This window comes from Macrobrachium nipponense, chromosome 26, assembly GCF_015104395.2.
Source record: "Macrobrachium nipponense isolate FS-2020 chromosome 26, ASM1510439v2, whole genome shotgun sequence".
NCBI lineage: Eukaryota > Metazoa > Arthropoda > Malacostraca > Decapoda > Palaemonidae > Macrobrachium > Macrobrachium nipponense.
The window spans coordinates 4214205-4231704 of NC_087215.1; the positions used below are offsets into that span (position 1 = coordinate 4214205).

Sequence of the window (17500 nt, forward strand, 5' to 3'; positions counted from 1 at the left end):
CAGGATCGCTATGGTTCCAGTTACAGGATTACTATGCAAGTCTTGTCATTCAGTGGTTCCAGTTCCAGGATCGCTTAACAGGTCTTGTCATACAGATTCTTGTTCCAGGATCGCTGTGCAAGTCTTGTTATTCAGTGATTCTAGTTCCAGGATTGCTATGCAAGTCTTGTCATTCAGTAATTCTTGTGCCAGGACCGCTACACAGGTCTTGTCATACAATGGTTCCAGTTACAGTATTACTATGCAAGTCTTGTCTTTTAGTGGTTCTAGTTCCAGGATCACTATGCGGGTCTTGTCATTCAGTTGTTCCTGTTCCAGGATCGCTACACAGGTCTTATCATTCAGTGGTTGCTGTTTCAAGATCGTTACCCAAGTCTTGTCATTCAGTGGTTCCTGTTCCAGGATCGCTACACATGTATTGTCATTCAGTGGTTCCTGTTCCAGGATCGCTACCCAAGCCTTGTTATTCAGTGGTTCCTGTTCCAGAATCGCTACACAGGCCTTGTCATTCAGTGGCTCTTGTTTCAGGATCGCCACGCAACTGGAAACTCGGTCCAGAGGTCGATTCGTCCCAGGACGTCCAGCTTTTGGGAGGATTCCAGAACGAGACTCACACAGCCCTCAGATTTTCTCGTCCTTGGTACACCTGTGATAGCGATGGGGATTTAGAGCTAAATGTGAGTATGACAAAATGCCTCTATATTTTATTTGACTGATAGTGTCTTGGTTCGATTTATTGTTTGTCTGTATCACTTATCATATTTGCTTTCAATAGATAAAATCAAATTTTTTAAGCTTTATCGATGTTTGCAAATGCTTGGCAAAGTCTAGTCCCCTCAATTTTTTTATGAATACGACATTGTCAAAGGTGGGATATGTTCCAGCCGTGCACAAAAATCATAATTTTATCATAGGCAATATCAGGCGGTGCCTAAATCTCTGTCCACACGACAGTGTAAATAAATGTTATAAACACACATCGGTAACTTAACCAATACTTCATACTATTATTTAGCTTTTGCCAGAGATTAGTTCCTACCTTAAAGTTTTTTTACTTGTCAACAAGTTCGTGACATGTATGAAATAAGTTGGCAACATGTTTATGACTTGTAATACTTTTGTATGGACACAAACTTAAATGTCACATATCAGCAATGTTCGTTCTTCCCTTATAGTTGCTGACTTGTCGACTTGACGTTTGTGACCTGTATGCAATAAGTTGCCAATATGTTTGTGACATGTATGCAAGAAGTTGCCAACATGTTTGTGATATGCATGCAATAAGTTGCCAATGTGTTTGTGATGTGTATGTAATATGTTGCCAAAATGTTTGTGACATTTATGCAAATAGTTGCCAACATATTTGTGACATGTATGTAATAAGTTACAAATATGTTTGTGACATGTATGCAATAAGTAGCCAACATATTTGTGACATGTATGCAATAAGTTGCCAACATATTTGAGACATATATGCACTAAGTAGCCAACATATTTGTGACATAGATGCAATAAGTAGCCAACATATTTGCGACATGTATGCAACAAGTTGTCAATATATTTGTGACATGCATGCAATAAGTAGCCAACATGTTTGTAACATGCAATAAGTTGCCAACATGTTTGCGACATATTCAGTATAGCCGCACCTTTAAACATCACCTGAAATTGTGCCTCTGGTTTCTGTAGATGTGTCAATTTGTATGAGATATTTTTGTAACAATTTGCCAACATGTTCATGACCCATTTCACCTAACATTATGCTTCTGATTTCTCTAGAAAGTGGACACAGTCCGCCTCATTTGGGCCTATGGAGATTCAGACCCCGTGGGAGGAGATCCTATGGCAATTAACTACCATTCTCAGAGGGGAAGCAAAAGTTTATACCTGAACGAACCGCGTCTTCGAATCCCTGATTTGGGAGAGGACGTGAAGACCTGGGAACTAAGGTCACCTAACGTAAGGTTTTTCTAAGATTTTGCGTGGCTGGTGTCAGGTTACTGGTAGAGCAATGGTTAAATCTATATATTCAGGTGCCTGATATAACAATGATTACATCTACATATACGATTGTTTAAACATCAGTTCTTTATAGTAAAATTGTTAAATTTTAAGATTAAGACAAAGTGATACAGGATTCTCAGTTCTGTTGCAGATTTACGATCGAGAATCCTTCTTCATAAGTGACTGATGAAACTAACTTTTCTTATATAATACTTATTTACTTTCTTACTTAAAATTGTTTATTCTATTGCTCCATTTTCCCAGTGCAAACTTAGTAAGATTTCGCTTTCTGATACATTATTTCTAAACATTCAGTTTACCGAGTAATTTTGAATGAATTTAGTTTTCTTACTCAAATTTGTGATAAAATCTAGCCTGTAGACACATATTCATATACCAAAATATAAATCAATTTTCAAATCCAGTGTAAAAATGATAAATATTTGTTGCTTGAGGAAAGAGTATTAAGAAATTTATACCCAACACTAAATTCCATGTTTTTTAAAAACCGGCACTGAAATGAAGAACTGCATTGCTTTCCTTCCTCCTAATCAGTGTCAGCATCTTATGACGAAAAGATGCATGACAACATAGTCTTGGTAGTCTAATCATCTGATAAGATTGTACTCGGCAACGATATAAAGAGTATTTGCATATTAAATTAGATATTTATAGAAATATATATTTAGATATATAAAGATATACGAAACAGGTTTGAATGTTTGAGATGCTAGTGAAAAAATATACTTTGATAAACCCATCTAGTCTAATCATCTGATGTTTACTTCGGCAACGATAAAATAAAGAGTATTTGCATATTAAATTAGATATTTATAAAGATATATATAAAGATATACGAAACAGGTTTGAATGTTTGAGATGCTAGTGAAAAAAATATACTTTGATAAACCCATCTAGTCTTGATGTTTACTTCGGCAACGATAAAATAAAGAGTATTTGCATATTAAATTATACATATTTATAAAGATATAAAGATATACGAAACAGGTATGAATGTTTGAGTTGCAAATGAAAAAATACTTTGATAAACCTATCTAGTCTAATCATCTGATAAAAATAAAGAGTATTTGCATATTAAATTATGTGTTTTTAAAGATATAAAGATATACGAAACATTTTTTAGTGTTTAGGTGTTTTGAATGTCAGTTCTCAAACAAAGTTCTAAAAGCAAACAAATTCACAATCACAGCTGAGGCTCCCAGAAAACTTAACAACTCTGTATTGGTGCAAACTCTTCAAGATTCCGCATCTTCCTCGTAAGACCCACGTTATTGGGGTAAGTGATAAGTGACTGTTTGGACTTGGTCGTTGGAGTAGATTTAAGATCACTGGATGCTAGAGTTGAAATCGAGAATTAAGTTAATCGTGATAAGATTTTCCTTTCTAAGTTGGTATTGAATATATACGAACATGTATAACATCCAGGTATGATATATCTATCTATCTATCTATATATATATAATATATTATATATATAATATATATATAATATATTTATATATATATATATTGTGATACTGTATAAATAAAGGCCTTTCGACACCGAGTCCTTTACTAGTCGTCTGCTAGTAAAGGACCATGTATCGAAAGGACTGTGCAACACTCCGTTGCCTCACTTTTCCTTTGGGGCATTCGCCTTTATTTGTACAAATAAACACACTTGTATATGTACACACCCACACCTATGTATGTGTGTATGTGTGCAAGGACTTATCACTACCCTTGTGTAATTCGTCAAGCATCTCCCCCACAGTATGTACCCATCATCTCCGAGGACAACATCCAGCATGTCCACCACATCCTTCTGTACGAGTGTCATCTCCCAGAGAGCGACGAATATTTGAATCAAAGGATCGACGTAGATGCGGAGCCCAGTGCTTCGGTCCCGGCCCAATATGCCCGTCTCCTGGAGGTACTGCACCAGTCCCCTGGTGGCCTGGGCTGTTGGTGGTGAAGGTGAGGAAAAATTGGATTTTGGTGAAATCAGTGATGATGAAGTATCCATACCCCTGAATTATCTTTTGTACCTGTCCTCCTTCATTAGCACTGGGGAAGGCGAGGAAATATATAACCCATAAAAAATCGACTGACATGGTAGCCTGGGCTATTGGAAGGGAAGGTGAGGAGAAACTGGAGTTTGGTGAAATCAGTGATTAAGAAGTTTTAAAACCTTAAATTTCTCTTTTGTACCAGTCCTCTCATAGCCTGGGAATGTGAGGAAATAAATAAGCAAATGAAAAATCGACTGACATGGTAGCCTGGGCTGTTGGAGGGGAAGGTGAGGAAAAATTGGAGTTTGGTGAAATCACTGATGAAGAGATTTTGAAACCCTTGATTTATCTTTTGTACCTCTCTTCTCATAGCCTGGGAAGGTGAGGAAATAAATAAGCAAATGAAAAATCGACTGACATGGTAGCCTGGGCTATTGGAGGGAAAGGTGAGGAAAATTGAAGTTTGGTGAAATCAGTAAATAAGAGGTTTAAAAACCATAATTTCTCTTTTGTGCTAGTCCTCTCTTAGCCTGGGAAGGTGAGGAAATATTTAAGCCATGAAAAATCGACAGTGATAAGGACTATAGATACCTAGAAATAATTCAGGTCATTTAAATAAGTTTTGGATTATGCCTGGTTGATTGGTTCATTGTTTTTTCAGTTACCTAAGAGAATTTAAGTTAAGTTTTAAAAAATACTGGGTTATATTGACGTTTTTTTGGCTGATTTAAATGCAGTTTATTTCTAAGCTTAGCTTTAGAGAAATTAAGTGATTGAAATAACTGATTAATTAAGAACAATTAAGTTTAAAAAATACTGGGCTACCTTGAGGCTTTTTTTTTTTTTTTTTTTTGTTTTTTTTTTTTTTTTTTTTTTTTTTTTGCTGATTTAAATGCAGTTTATTTACGAGCTTAGCTTTAGAGAACTTAAGTGCTTTAAATAACTAGTTAAGAACAATCTATTGATTGGCTGATTTAAGTGCAAACTTTACCAATTACATTGAGACATAAGTGATTTAAATCACTGCTATGTCATGACTAACTATTCTGCTGGTTTGAATGCAACCCAGCTCCAAAGTTACCTTAAGAGAATGAAAGTGATTTAGATATATGTATATGTTTGATTGGTTGATAGAATGTACCTTTCTTCCACATTATAAAAAGAAAGTATACTGAATATTCCTGATAATCACAAGATTCCTTCTAAGCCCAAATCCCTGAATATTGATGAGGAGGTATAAGGTATGTAAATACATAACTGCACCTAGTAACTATACACAATAGTAATAATATAAAAAAAGTTCAAATACCTGAATACTAAGAGGTAAAGTGTGTAAGTGTTAAACATTCAAAGATAAAGATTAAATCCCTGAATATTGATGAGATTAGATATGTAACTATACCTAGTAACTATATAAAAAAAATTTCCTAAAAAGTATCATTAACAACATTTCATCTATATTCTCCCAGGGACCTTCACACCTGAACACGTTGGTTTCCCACTGGGAGAGGAGCACGGGGGAGCTACGTACTTTATGATGGAGTTGCACTACGACAATCCTAACCTCAGGAGAGGTCTGGGTATAATTTTATCCTGTTCTCTGTTTCCGTTTGGAAACATTTGGCGGTTTCGTCGAACCTCAGGTTATGATGGTGGGGATGACTTAAGATTTTTGGTGTTGCTAACTTGGTTATTTAATTATATTAATCAAGGTAATGTATGGTTATATGTCTGTGCTTATTGAGGATTTTGAAGTAATTGTTATTGATAAATACAGTATGTTTAAATATACATATACATATAACCAAATTCCACAAGAAAATGACAGGCAGCGGGATCAGTACTGACCTTCTACCTGTCATTTTCCTGTGGTATTCGCTATATAATGAAGCCATGTGCATCTATGTGATTTTTTAAGCATATATATATATACATATATATATATATATATATATATATATATATATATATATATATATATATATATATATATATATATATATATATATATATATATATATATATATATATATATATATATATATATATATATATATATATATATATATATATATATATATGATATATATATATATGATATATGGAGGCCATAAAAACGCCAAAATATATATAAAGAAAGAATGTTCTATATTTCAGAGACTACTGTCTCTCTCTTCAGGTGGGTAATGAATGAGAAAAGTTACAGAAAAGGCGGTATTTATACCAAGAGATCCATCCACAGGTAAGCTGCTTAACTAGATATGAATACCGCCTGTTCTGTAAATTATCTTATTCATTTTTCATTCATTATATACCTACCTGAAGAGAGACAGCAATCTCTGAAATATAGTACTTTCTGTCTATATTTTGGCGTTTTTATGGACTCCTTTTATCAGATGGAATGCTGTTGTAACAGAACATTTATAAACCCTTTCTAACAGGCATAGTTGACAATTCCGGCCTGAGGATTTACTATACAGAGAAGCTGCGTCCACATGATGCTGGCATACTGATGCTGGGCCACAACGTGTCACCTATGCAAGTGATACCCCCAGGTCAACATTGGCTGACCATTGGCCATTGTAGCAGTGAGTGTACTGGTCAAGTACGTAATCTGTTAAGTTATTTTTTATTGTTACTTTGTTCCTCTATGTCTTTGTTTATTATGTTTAATGTATTTTTGAGACGCGGGTAGAATTATATTCAGTTACTGTTTATTAAACCTGTTTTGTTTTGATTACGTAATGTTGGAGACATGGGTTGAACTATACTCAGTTAATGGTTAAAATCTATTATCTTTATTCCATAAAGTTCGAGACATGGGTTGAACTATAAGGTAATGGTAAAATGTAGTATACTTATTATTTTGATGACATGATTTTGGAAACACGAGCTGAACTATATTAAGTTAGCATTGAAGGGTTAATTTTATTTTTTATAATATAACTTAACACTGGTAAAATGTAGTATACTTATTATTATTATTATTATTATTATTATTATTATTATTATTATTATTATTATTATTATTATTATTATCATTATTATTATTATTATTATTTGAAGGTAGGAGACCCTCTCTCAAACATGTTTTGTTAAAGATGATGGCAGCATCAGTGGCAATTGATTTTATATATGGTCTTTTCAATTCTTCTTATTATTCTCTTTCATCAGGGCTGATATTTGCTAATAGCTGGCCGATGTTCATATCTCGGTGAAAGAAATGTTTTCTAAAAATAATAATTATTGATATGATAACAAAAGTGGTTAACAAATCTTAGTCTAAGGGTGTAACGGCAATTCCAACGTTTCCAACCGTATCATCGGTCATTTCAAGGAAAGGTGAGCTTGAACTGATTTGAAATGGGGTCGTTCGGCGGTTATTTATTGTGTCCCAGGTGCTCTGTCTGATGGGCGCTGCATTTTCATTGGCTGAACAGAGGATTAAGTCCCTGAGTCAAGCGTCTTGCAGAGGTGGAGGCTCGCCACTGCTCTTCTCGTGCGGACGCTGGAGACTGGGAGCGTAGTATTGGGAAGGTCATTGCCGATAGACGGGGGCACCTGATTGGCCCGTCGATCGGCTCTATGGTGCTGGCGGGCGGCGCCCTTCGTGCCACCGTCGGGAAGAGTGAAGTCTCTTGGGTGGTGTGAGGGCTGGGTGTCTCCTTCCGATGTGTAGGGCCTCCAAGAGGCGGAGGCGACGGTGGTCTGCTGCCTTATCGATAATTTCGATATTAGGAATAATGTCATCCTAATTATCCTGGTAATTGTGGACGTTTTTGGCATGATTATGGATGGCGCCTTCCTGAGCGTGGCAGTATATCCTCTTCGAAAATCGCTAGTCGTCATACCCAATGTAAGCGCCGAGGCCCTCACGGAACGCGGTGATACAAGAGTGATGTGATTCGACAGGCGCCTGAGGGAAGCTGCCAAAGAACTCCGAGCGAAAGAGGATGTCACCGTCCGTCGGCGATAAAAACCGACTGCGTTTCTGTACTCATCCGCACTGAAGAATACCACACAGTTGGATGAAGATACTGGCAGACAGCAGCAAATTCCAGAGGAAATCACCAAGAACCCGGTAGATGACATTTAAACGTGAGGCTAATAGGATTATTGAGACTGTCAATGAGCTTCCAATGCCCTTCACTTGCTGCGATCGTAGGGACTTACGACCTTGGATACATATACGGGAACGTTAAAACCCATAAACCAGGGAACACGTTACGCCCCATTATTAGCCAAATTCCCGCTACATACCAGCTTGCGAAGAAAATGAATACTATTTTGACTCTTATGTTCAGATGACACAGTTTGAAGTCATCTGCCGGAGTTTTTAGAAGCACTGAAAACGACACCCCCCGGAGGAGTTATTGCCATCGATGGACGTGGAGTCCCTCTTCACGAACGTCCCGTGGATGAAAAAACAATTCAGATAATCCTGGATCGTGTATATAGAGACGACTCCACGCCCCCATTAACATCCCTGAGCATGCCCTCCCCCCCAGAAAAACTCCTTGAAATTTGTACAAAAAAGGCCCTTTCTCCACCCACAGAGGACATATGTACACACAGAAACAAGGGACGTAGCGATGGGTTCTCCCCTCGGAGTACTTTCGGCGAACTTCTACATGGGTGCTGTGGAACGTCGGGTATTCGCCAAACATCGAGAAGCCGTCTATGTACGTCCGGTATATTGACAAACACTTTCATCAGCGCCCAGCACGGTGGAAGAAATAGAGCGCCTGCGACAAGCTTCCACGACCACAGCAGACTCAACTTCACCATCGAACATTGCCGGACCGTTCGCCTCCCCTTCCTTGACGTCCCTAGTCGGGCAACAAGAGGAGCGCTTCGTAAAACAGGTGTATACGAAACCACGAACCTGGGCATGTGCCCTGAATCGGCGAGAGCGAGTGTCCAGAGAGATACAAGCGCAACTGCGATCAGCGCCTTCATCAGGAGAGCTCTCTCACACTGCTCTTCGTGGAAGGACACGCACACTGAATTAGAACGTGTTGCCCAAGTTTTAATTAACAACGGGTATTCCAAACCGGGGACATCACTAAATGCATTCGCAGAAAAACATCGATAAGTGGTATCAGCAGGAGCCTCGTCCCGGCCGCCCCTGAAGACGTCACTATCTTTTACAAGGGAGTATTTCATAAGAAATACAAGAGGACGAGCGAGCCCTTCGTACCATCATAGAAAGGAAACGTTTCTTCCCCCACGGACCTGCGAAAAAAGTGAAAATAATAAAATTACTACAAGAGCAAGAAGACCAGTGGCCTGATTATGAAAAACAATCCAGCCCCCGTGTTGCAGGACCCTCTCTCAAGAAAACTAACGTTGTCTACCAGTACAAAGCCCTGTCCGGAATGCCCCGGCGTTACATTGGTATGACGGACTATGCGATTTTCGAAGAGGATATCCTGCCACGCTCAGGAAGGCGCCATCCATAATTCATGCCAAAAACGTCCACAATACCTTTGAGAGAGGGTCTCCTACCTTCTATACTACTCTACGGCTTACATGACCCATCTGCACAGGAAGACCCGGGCATAGGAGCTTCAGGAGGACCCTGCTCAACGTCAACTTTCGGCGAAGGAACGAGACAGAGTCGCTCTCCAGGATGAGATGAAGAACTTGCACACCGAGTGGGGACAACCTCCGTCGCCAGTAAAACGCAGGAACCTGTAGCAGCACATCCGAGTGTCGGAAGGCGATGCTAATTATGGAAACGGCCAACAGAGACGATGATTCCACCCAAGAACGGGCTCACCCCACCGCCATCATGGAATGCCTGCAACCGCCTAGAAGAGAAGGATGCCGAAAAGAGAATGAGGACGATAAAACTAGGAAGCTGGTCGCCCTCAACGGAGGAAAACTACGGCTCCGCAGAAGAGAGAAGAATACATTAACCTGACCGACTACGTACCTACCGCCGAACCAAAGACAGAATTCTACGTATGGGACTCAATTGCCCATTTCTCCACCCGACCGAGGCCCATGGAGAAAAGAAAACGCCTTGAGATCGAGTACTGCTGGACACCATACACAAGCATGAAGATCAACGGCACCATACGTTACTACGGACGCCCTGCAGCCCCTCTCTTGGCCGAGGCCCCTCACAGGAACGCGGTGATTACAAGAGTGATGTGATCGACAGGCGACTGAGGGAAGCTGCCAAAGAACTCCGAGCGACAAAGAGGATGTCACCGTCCGTTTCGGGCCGATAAAACCGCTGCGTTTGTACTCCCCAATCCGCACTGAAGAATACCACCACAAGTTGGATGAGATACTGCAGACAGCAGCAAATTCCAGAGAATCACCAAGAACCGGTAGATGACATTAAACGTGAGGCTAATAGGATTATTGAGACTGTCAATGCAGCTTCCAATGCCCTTCACTTGCTGCCGATCGTAGGGGACTACGACCTTGGCTATATACGGGAACGTTAAAACCCATAAACCAGGGAACCCGTTACCGTTACATTATTAGCCAAATTCCCGCTCCTACATACCAGCTTGCGAAGAAATTGAATACTATTTTGACTCCTTATGTTCCAGATGACCACAGTTTGAAGTCATCTGCCGAGTTTTTAGAAGCACTGAAAACGACACCCCCCGGAGGAGTTATTGCATCGATGGACGTGGAGTCCCTCTTCAACGAACGTCCCCGTGGATGAAACAATTCAGATAATCCTGGATCGTGTATATAGAGACGACTCCACGCCCCCATTAAACATCCCTGAGCATGCCTCCGAAACTCCTTGAAATTTGTACAAAAAAGGACCCCTTTCTCCCCACCCACAGAGGACATATGTACACACAGAAAGACGGAGTAGCGATGGGTTCTCCCCTCGGAGTACTTTTCGCGAACTTCTACATGGGTGCTGTGGAACGTCGGGTATTCGCCAACATCGAGAAGCCGTCTATGTACGTCCGGTATATTGACACACTTTCATCAGCGCAGCACGGTGGAAGAAATAGAGCGCCTGCGACAAGCCTTCCACGACCACAGCAGACTCAACTTCACCATCGAACATTGCCGTGACCGTCGCCTCCCCTTCCTTGACGTCCTCGTCGGGCAACAAGAGGAGCGCTTCGTAACACAGGTGTATACGAAAACCCACGAACCTGGGCATGTGCCTGAACGGGCGAGAGCGAGTGTCCAGAGAGATACAAGCGCACTGCGATCAGCGCCTTCATCAGGAGAGCTCTCTCACACTGCTCTTCGTGGAAGGACACGCACACTGAATTAGAAACGTGTTGCCCAAGTTTTAATTAACAACGGTATTCCAACCGGGACATCACTAAATGCATTCGCAGAAACATCGATAAGTGGTATCAGCAGGAGCCTCGTCCCGCCGCCCTGAAGACGTCACTCTCTTTTACAAGGGAGTATTTCATAAGAAATACAAAGAGGACGAGCGAGCCCTTCGTACCATCATAGAAAGGAACGTCTCCCCCACGGACCCTGCGAAAAAAGTGAAACTAATATTTACTACAAGAGCAAGAAGACCAGTGGCCTGATTATGAAAAACAATCCAAGCCCCCGTGTTGCAGGACCCTCTCAAGAAAACTAACGTTGTCTACCAGTACAAATGCCCTGTCCGGGAATGCCCCGGCGCTTACATTGGTATGACGACTATGCGATTTTCGAAGAGGATATCCTGCCACGCTCAGGAAGGCGCCATCCATAATCATGCCAAAAACGTCCACAATACCAGGATAATTTAGGAATGACATTATTCCTAATATCAGAATTATCGATAAGGCAGCAGACCACCGTCGCCTCCGCCTCTTGGAGGCCCTACACGGGATCGGGAAGGAGGACCCAGCCTCAACACCCAACCCAAGAGACTTCACTCCTCCCGACGGTGGCACGAAGGGCGCCGCCCGCCAGCACCATAGAGCCGATCGAACGGGCCAATCAGGTGCCCCCGTCTATCGGCAATGACCTTCCATACTACGCTCCCAGTCTCCAGCGTCCGCACGAGAAGAGCAATGCGAGCCTCCACCTCTGCAAGACGGCTTGACTCAGGGACTTAATCCTCTGTTCAGCCAATGAAAATGCAGCGCCCATCAGACAGAGCACCTGGGACACAATAAATACCGCCGAACGACCCCATTTCAATCAGTTTCAAGCTCACCTTTCCTTGAAAATTGAACCGATGATACGGTGGAAACGTTGGAATTCCGTTACACCCTTAGACTAAGATTTGTTAACCACTTTTGTGTATCATATCAATAAATTATTATTTTTAGAAAACATTTCTTTCACCGAGATATGAACATCGGCCAGCTATTAGCAAATATCAGCCCTGATGAGAAGAGAATAATAAGAATTGAAAGACCATATATAAAATCAATTCACTGATGCTGCCATCATCTTTAACAAAACATATTATTATTATTATTATTATTATTATTATTATTATTATTATTATTATTATTATTATTCAGCAAATGAGCCCTATTCATTTGGAATAAGCCGAAAAGGGCCCTCGACTTGAAATTTAAGCTTCCATAGAATATTACGGTGTTCATTAGAGAGAAGTAACAGAAGGTAATAGGAAATAACAGAAAGTAGAGATCACTTATTAAAAAGAAAAATAATAAATTAATAAATAGGAAAGAATGAAAGTAAATTATTAAAATACAAAGGGGAATTGTAATAGGGTAGTAAATGCACTGCGAGTATGAAACATATTAAACAAAATGAAAAAACATGATCAATATTTTGTATTTCTCTTGTTTCCCACAAGAATCTTCCTGAAAAAGGGGTCAATGTATTTGCTGGGATTCTTCATGCACATCTTCTGGGTAGAAATATGACCCTCAGACATATCAGAGATCACAAGGAGCTACCCATGGTTTTACGAGGTACGTTTTTTTAGTCTTATTTGTTTTACTTTTTTTCCTTCAATTTTTTTATTGTTTGTACATGATACTCTCCTAATTTTGTGGTGTCTTGTGTAAGAAACATAAGAAAAAATATTTCTTCTGAATTTCTGTTTTTTTTTATGAATTAACAAGTATCACATACATGTTTATATACAATTATACATGTATATACATCTATACATACATATGCATATATGCATATATGTTATACATAAATATATATATATATATATATATATATATATATATATATATATATATATATATATATATATATATATATATATATATATATACATGAAATATATATATATATATATATATATATATATATATATATATATATATATATATATATATATATACTATATATATATATATATAATATATATATATATATATATATATATATATATATATATATATATATATATATATATATATATATATATATATATAATATATATATATATATATATATATATAAATATATATATATATATATATATATATATATAATATATATATATATATATATATATATATATATATATATATATATAGTATATATATATATATATATATATATATATATATATATATATATATATATATATATATATATATATATATATATATATATATATATATATATATATATATATATATATATATATATATATATATATATATACATATATATACACATTTATTACATATGATTCTCTCTCTCTCTCTCTCTCTCTCTCTCTTCTCTCTCTCTCTCTCTCTCTCCTCTCTCCCCAGATCTCCACTACGACTTCAACTTCCAAGAAACCAGGAATCTCAAGGAGGAATTGGTCGTATTACCAGGAGATTCCCTGATTACTGAATGTGGACTGGATTCCACATCACGCAGCGGTCCTACTTTTGTAAGTGGATGAACTTTCATTTAGGAATATCTTAATCCTACTTTTGTAAGTAAATGAACTTTCATTCAGGAATATCTTAATCCTACTTTTGTAAGTAAATTAACTTTCATGTAGGAATATCTTAATCCTACTTTTGTAAGTCAATGAACTTTCTTATAGGAATATCTTAATCCTACTTTTGTAAGTAAATGAACATTGATTTAAAAATATCTTATTTTACTTTAAGTAAATGAACATTGATTCAGGAATATCTTAATCCTACTTTTGTAAGTCAATGAAATTTCATGTAGGAATATCTTAATCCTTCTTTTGTAAGTAAATGAACTTTAATTCAGGAATATCTAAATCCTACTTTTGTAAGTCAATGAACCTTCATTTAGGAATATCTTAATCCTACTTTTGTAAGTAAATGAACTTTCATCTAGGAATATCTTAATCCTACTTTTGTACTACTTTTGTACTTTCATTTAATAATAATAATAATAATAATAATAATAATAATAATAATAATAATAATAATAATAATATAATAATAATAATAATAATAATAATAATTAAATCTTTTTTTTTTAAGGGAGGATTCGGAACCAATCAGGAAATGTGTCTGTCTTTCCTCTACTATTATCCTCGCGTGGACTTGGCTACCTGTGGCTCGGAGCTCTCTGCTAGGAGTCTCTTTTATGCCCTGGGCATTAAGGATGCCCGGGTGCAGCAGGGACAGTAAGTTCTTTTTAAGTAATTGTATTCGGTCACAAAAAACGTTCACATGCACATTCAGACGTATTGGTATACAGGTGCATTCATACACAAATATAAATTTGTATTTGGTCACAAAAACGTTCATATGCATATTCAGACGTTTTGGTATACAGGTGTATTCATACACAAATATAATAAATTCTATTGTGTCTGCGTTAGGTTGAGAGATGAATTGTGTATCAGGTAGTTAGATGACTGTGGTTGATACCAGCAAGTGATTAAAAGTGTCACAAGTTTGTTCATATTGTAGGAAGTTTTTTTCATACTGTCACAATTTTTTTTATCAGTTTTTCACATTGTCAATAGTTTTTTCACTGTCTAGTTTTTTCACAGTCATCAGTTTTTTTCACTATCAGTTTTTTTTATATTGTAATCACTTTCACATTGTCACGAGTTTTTTTCACACTGTCAATAGTTTTTTCGCTGTCAAGATTTTTTCACATTTGTCTTTTCACATTGTCATCAGTTTTTTTCAAATTGTCATCAATTTTTTTCTCATCTTTTTTTCACATTGTCATCAGTTTTTTTTAATTATCATCAGTTTGTTTTTCTCATACTTTTTTTCATTGTCCTCAGTTTTTTCCACATTGTCATCAGTTTTTTTTCTCATAATTTTTTTTTTCACAATGTCATCATTTTTTTCCACATTTTCATCAGTTTTTCTTCACATTATCATTTTTTTCACATTGTCATCAGTTTTTTTTCACATTGTCACGGGTTTTTCACATTATCATTTTTTATCACATTGTCATCAGTTTTTTTCACATTGTCACGGGCTTTTCCCATTGCCATATGCTTTTCACGTCATAAGTCTAACATTGTCACAAGTGTTTTCAGAAGTTTTTTCACAATGTCAAACGTTTTTTACTTCTTGTCATAAGTTTTTTCCAATGCCAAAAGTTTGTTCATAAGTGTCTTCACATTGTCATAAGTTTTTCACATTGCCAAAAGTTAGCTCATAAGTGTCTTCACATTGTCATAAGTGTCTTCACATTGTCATAAGTGTTTTCACATTGTCATAAGTGTTTTTTCTTAAACATTGTCATAAGCTTTTCCCATTGCAAAAAAGTTAGCTCATAAGTGTCTTCACCATTGGTCATAGTGTCTTCACATTGTCATAAGTGTTTTCACACTGTCATAAGTGTTTTCACATTGTCATAAGTTTGTTCATAAGTGGCTTTACATTGTCATAATTGTCTTAACATTGTTATAAGTGTATCACCATTGTCATAAGTGTCATCACATTGTTATAAGTGTCATCACATCGTCTAAGTTTTTTCATAAGTGTTTTCACATTGCCATAAGTTCTTCCTATATGTATGTACCCCATACAGACTTCATTTTACTATGCTTTCAAACTTCTCTAGCTACAATTTTATAGCAAATACCAGTTCTGTATAGATACCCTTGCTTTATCTAAATTCATAATTGCCAAATTTCATATTCTGTCAATCAAAATTAAACCTTAGATGTACCTTCAGTTAATGATAGGTGATGATATGTCTATAATGGAACAGATGTCCTCTCTCACTTTTGTATTTATAACATTACTCAACAAGAAAAATTATGCTGATGCAATCTGGCTGAAAAAGTAACCTTTGATGTAAAAAGACTGAATTAGGGTAGAGTGATGGTTTAGGTAAAAGTAGAGCTTATGTGAATTAAATCTTTTTAAAAGAATTATTCTTAGGTATTACTGATTTGATTTTCAAAAACTTGACACTAGTTCCAACCCATTAAGGTTAAAAGTTCATATAATCTACATTATTGGAAGATGTTGTAAAAGAAGAAAATGTATTATAAAGAATTTTGCAATGTTTTTACAAACGTGAAACGGTAAATCATTGTTGAATAAGCATGATATACTCTTGATGATTTACTAATGCATTTTCCCTCTTTTTCAGGAAGACTGGATCTCCCAACGAGTAAGTATATCATGTATCTAGATGAATGTGTTTAGTTGTTTGTTGGTTGCCCATTATTTTAATTGCTTTTATCAGTCCTTTTTTTATATTCCACTTTCTGCGACGCTTTCTTTCTAATATTTACAAAGATTCAAGCGAAGATGCAATGCATTTCTACCATAATGCAATTCTCCTTAAATTTTTATAATGTACTTAAGTTTTTATTTGTATATTGATTTTGCATTTTTATATATTTCCAATAACTCATCTCTTTCTATATCTCCCATCACCTACTGTTACTTCTTTCGAATGAACACCATAATATTCTTTGGAGTATAATAATAATAGCATTATATTAGCTTCGAACATGTGCCCTGTAGGTAACCTGTATTTTGCTGCTAATCGAACGCCACACCCAACTCCCTTGTAGCTGTAACTGTAATTGTAATCGAATTTGTTGTTAAGTAATTGTAATGTAATTGCTATTTCCAAATGTAATTATGATTGTAATTGCTATTTCCAAATGTAATTACATATTTTGTTAATTAATTGTAATGTAATTGTTATTTCCAAATATAATTATAATTGCAATTGCTTTTTCCAATTGTAATTGAATTTGTTGTTAAGTAATTGTAATGTAATGGCTATTTCCAAGTGTAATTATAATTGTAATTGTTATTTCCAAATGTAATTACATATTTTGTTAATTAATTGTAATGTTATGGCTATTTCCAAGTATAATTATAATTGTAATCGTTATTTCCAAATGTAATTACATATGTTGTCAATTAATTGTAATGTAATTGCTATTTCCAAATATAATTATAATTGCTTTTTCTAAATGTAATTGAATTTGTTAATTAATTGTAATGTAATTGCTATTTCCAAATGTAATTATAATTGTAATGACAATTTCCAAATGTAATTGAATTTGTTGTTAAGTAATTCTACTGTAATTGATATTTCCAAATGTAATAATTGTAATTGCTATTCCCAAATGT

General features: G+C 36.4%; 1 pseudogene; it reads left to right on the plus strand.

Moving 5' to 3' along the window:
- The window catches only part of LOC135199976 (DBH-like monooxygenase protein 1 homolog), a 33927-nt pseudogene that overhangs the window by 3572 nt on the left and 12855 nt on the right, over positions 1-17500 (plus strand).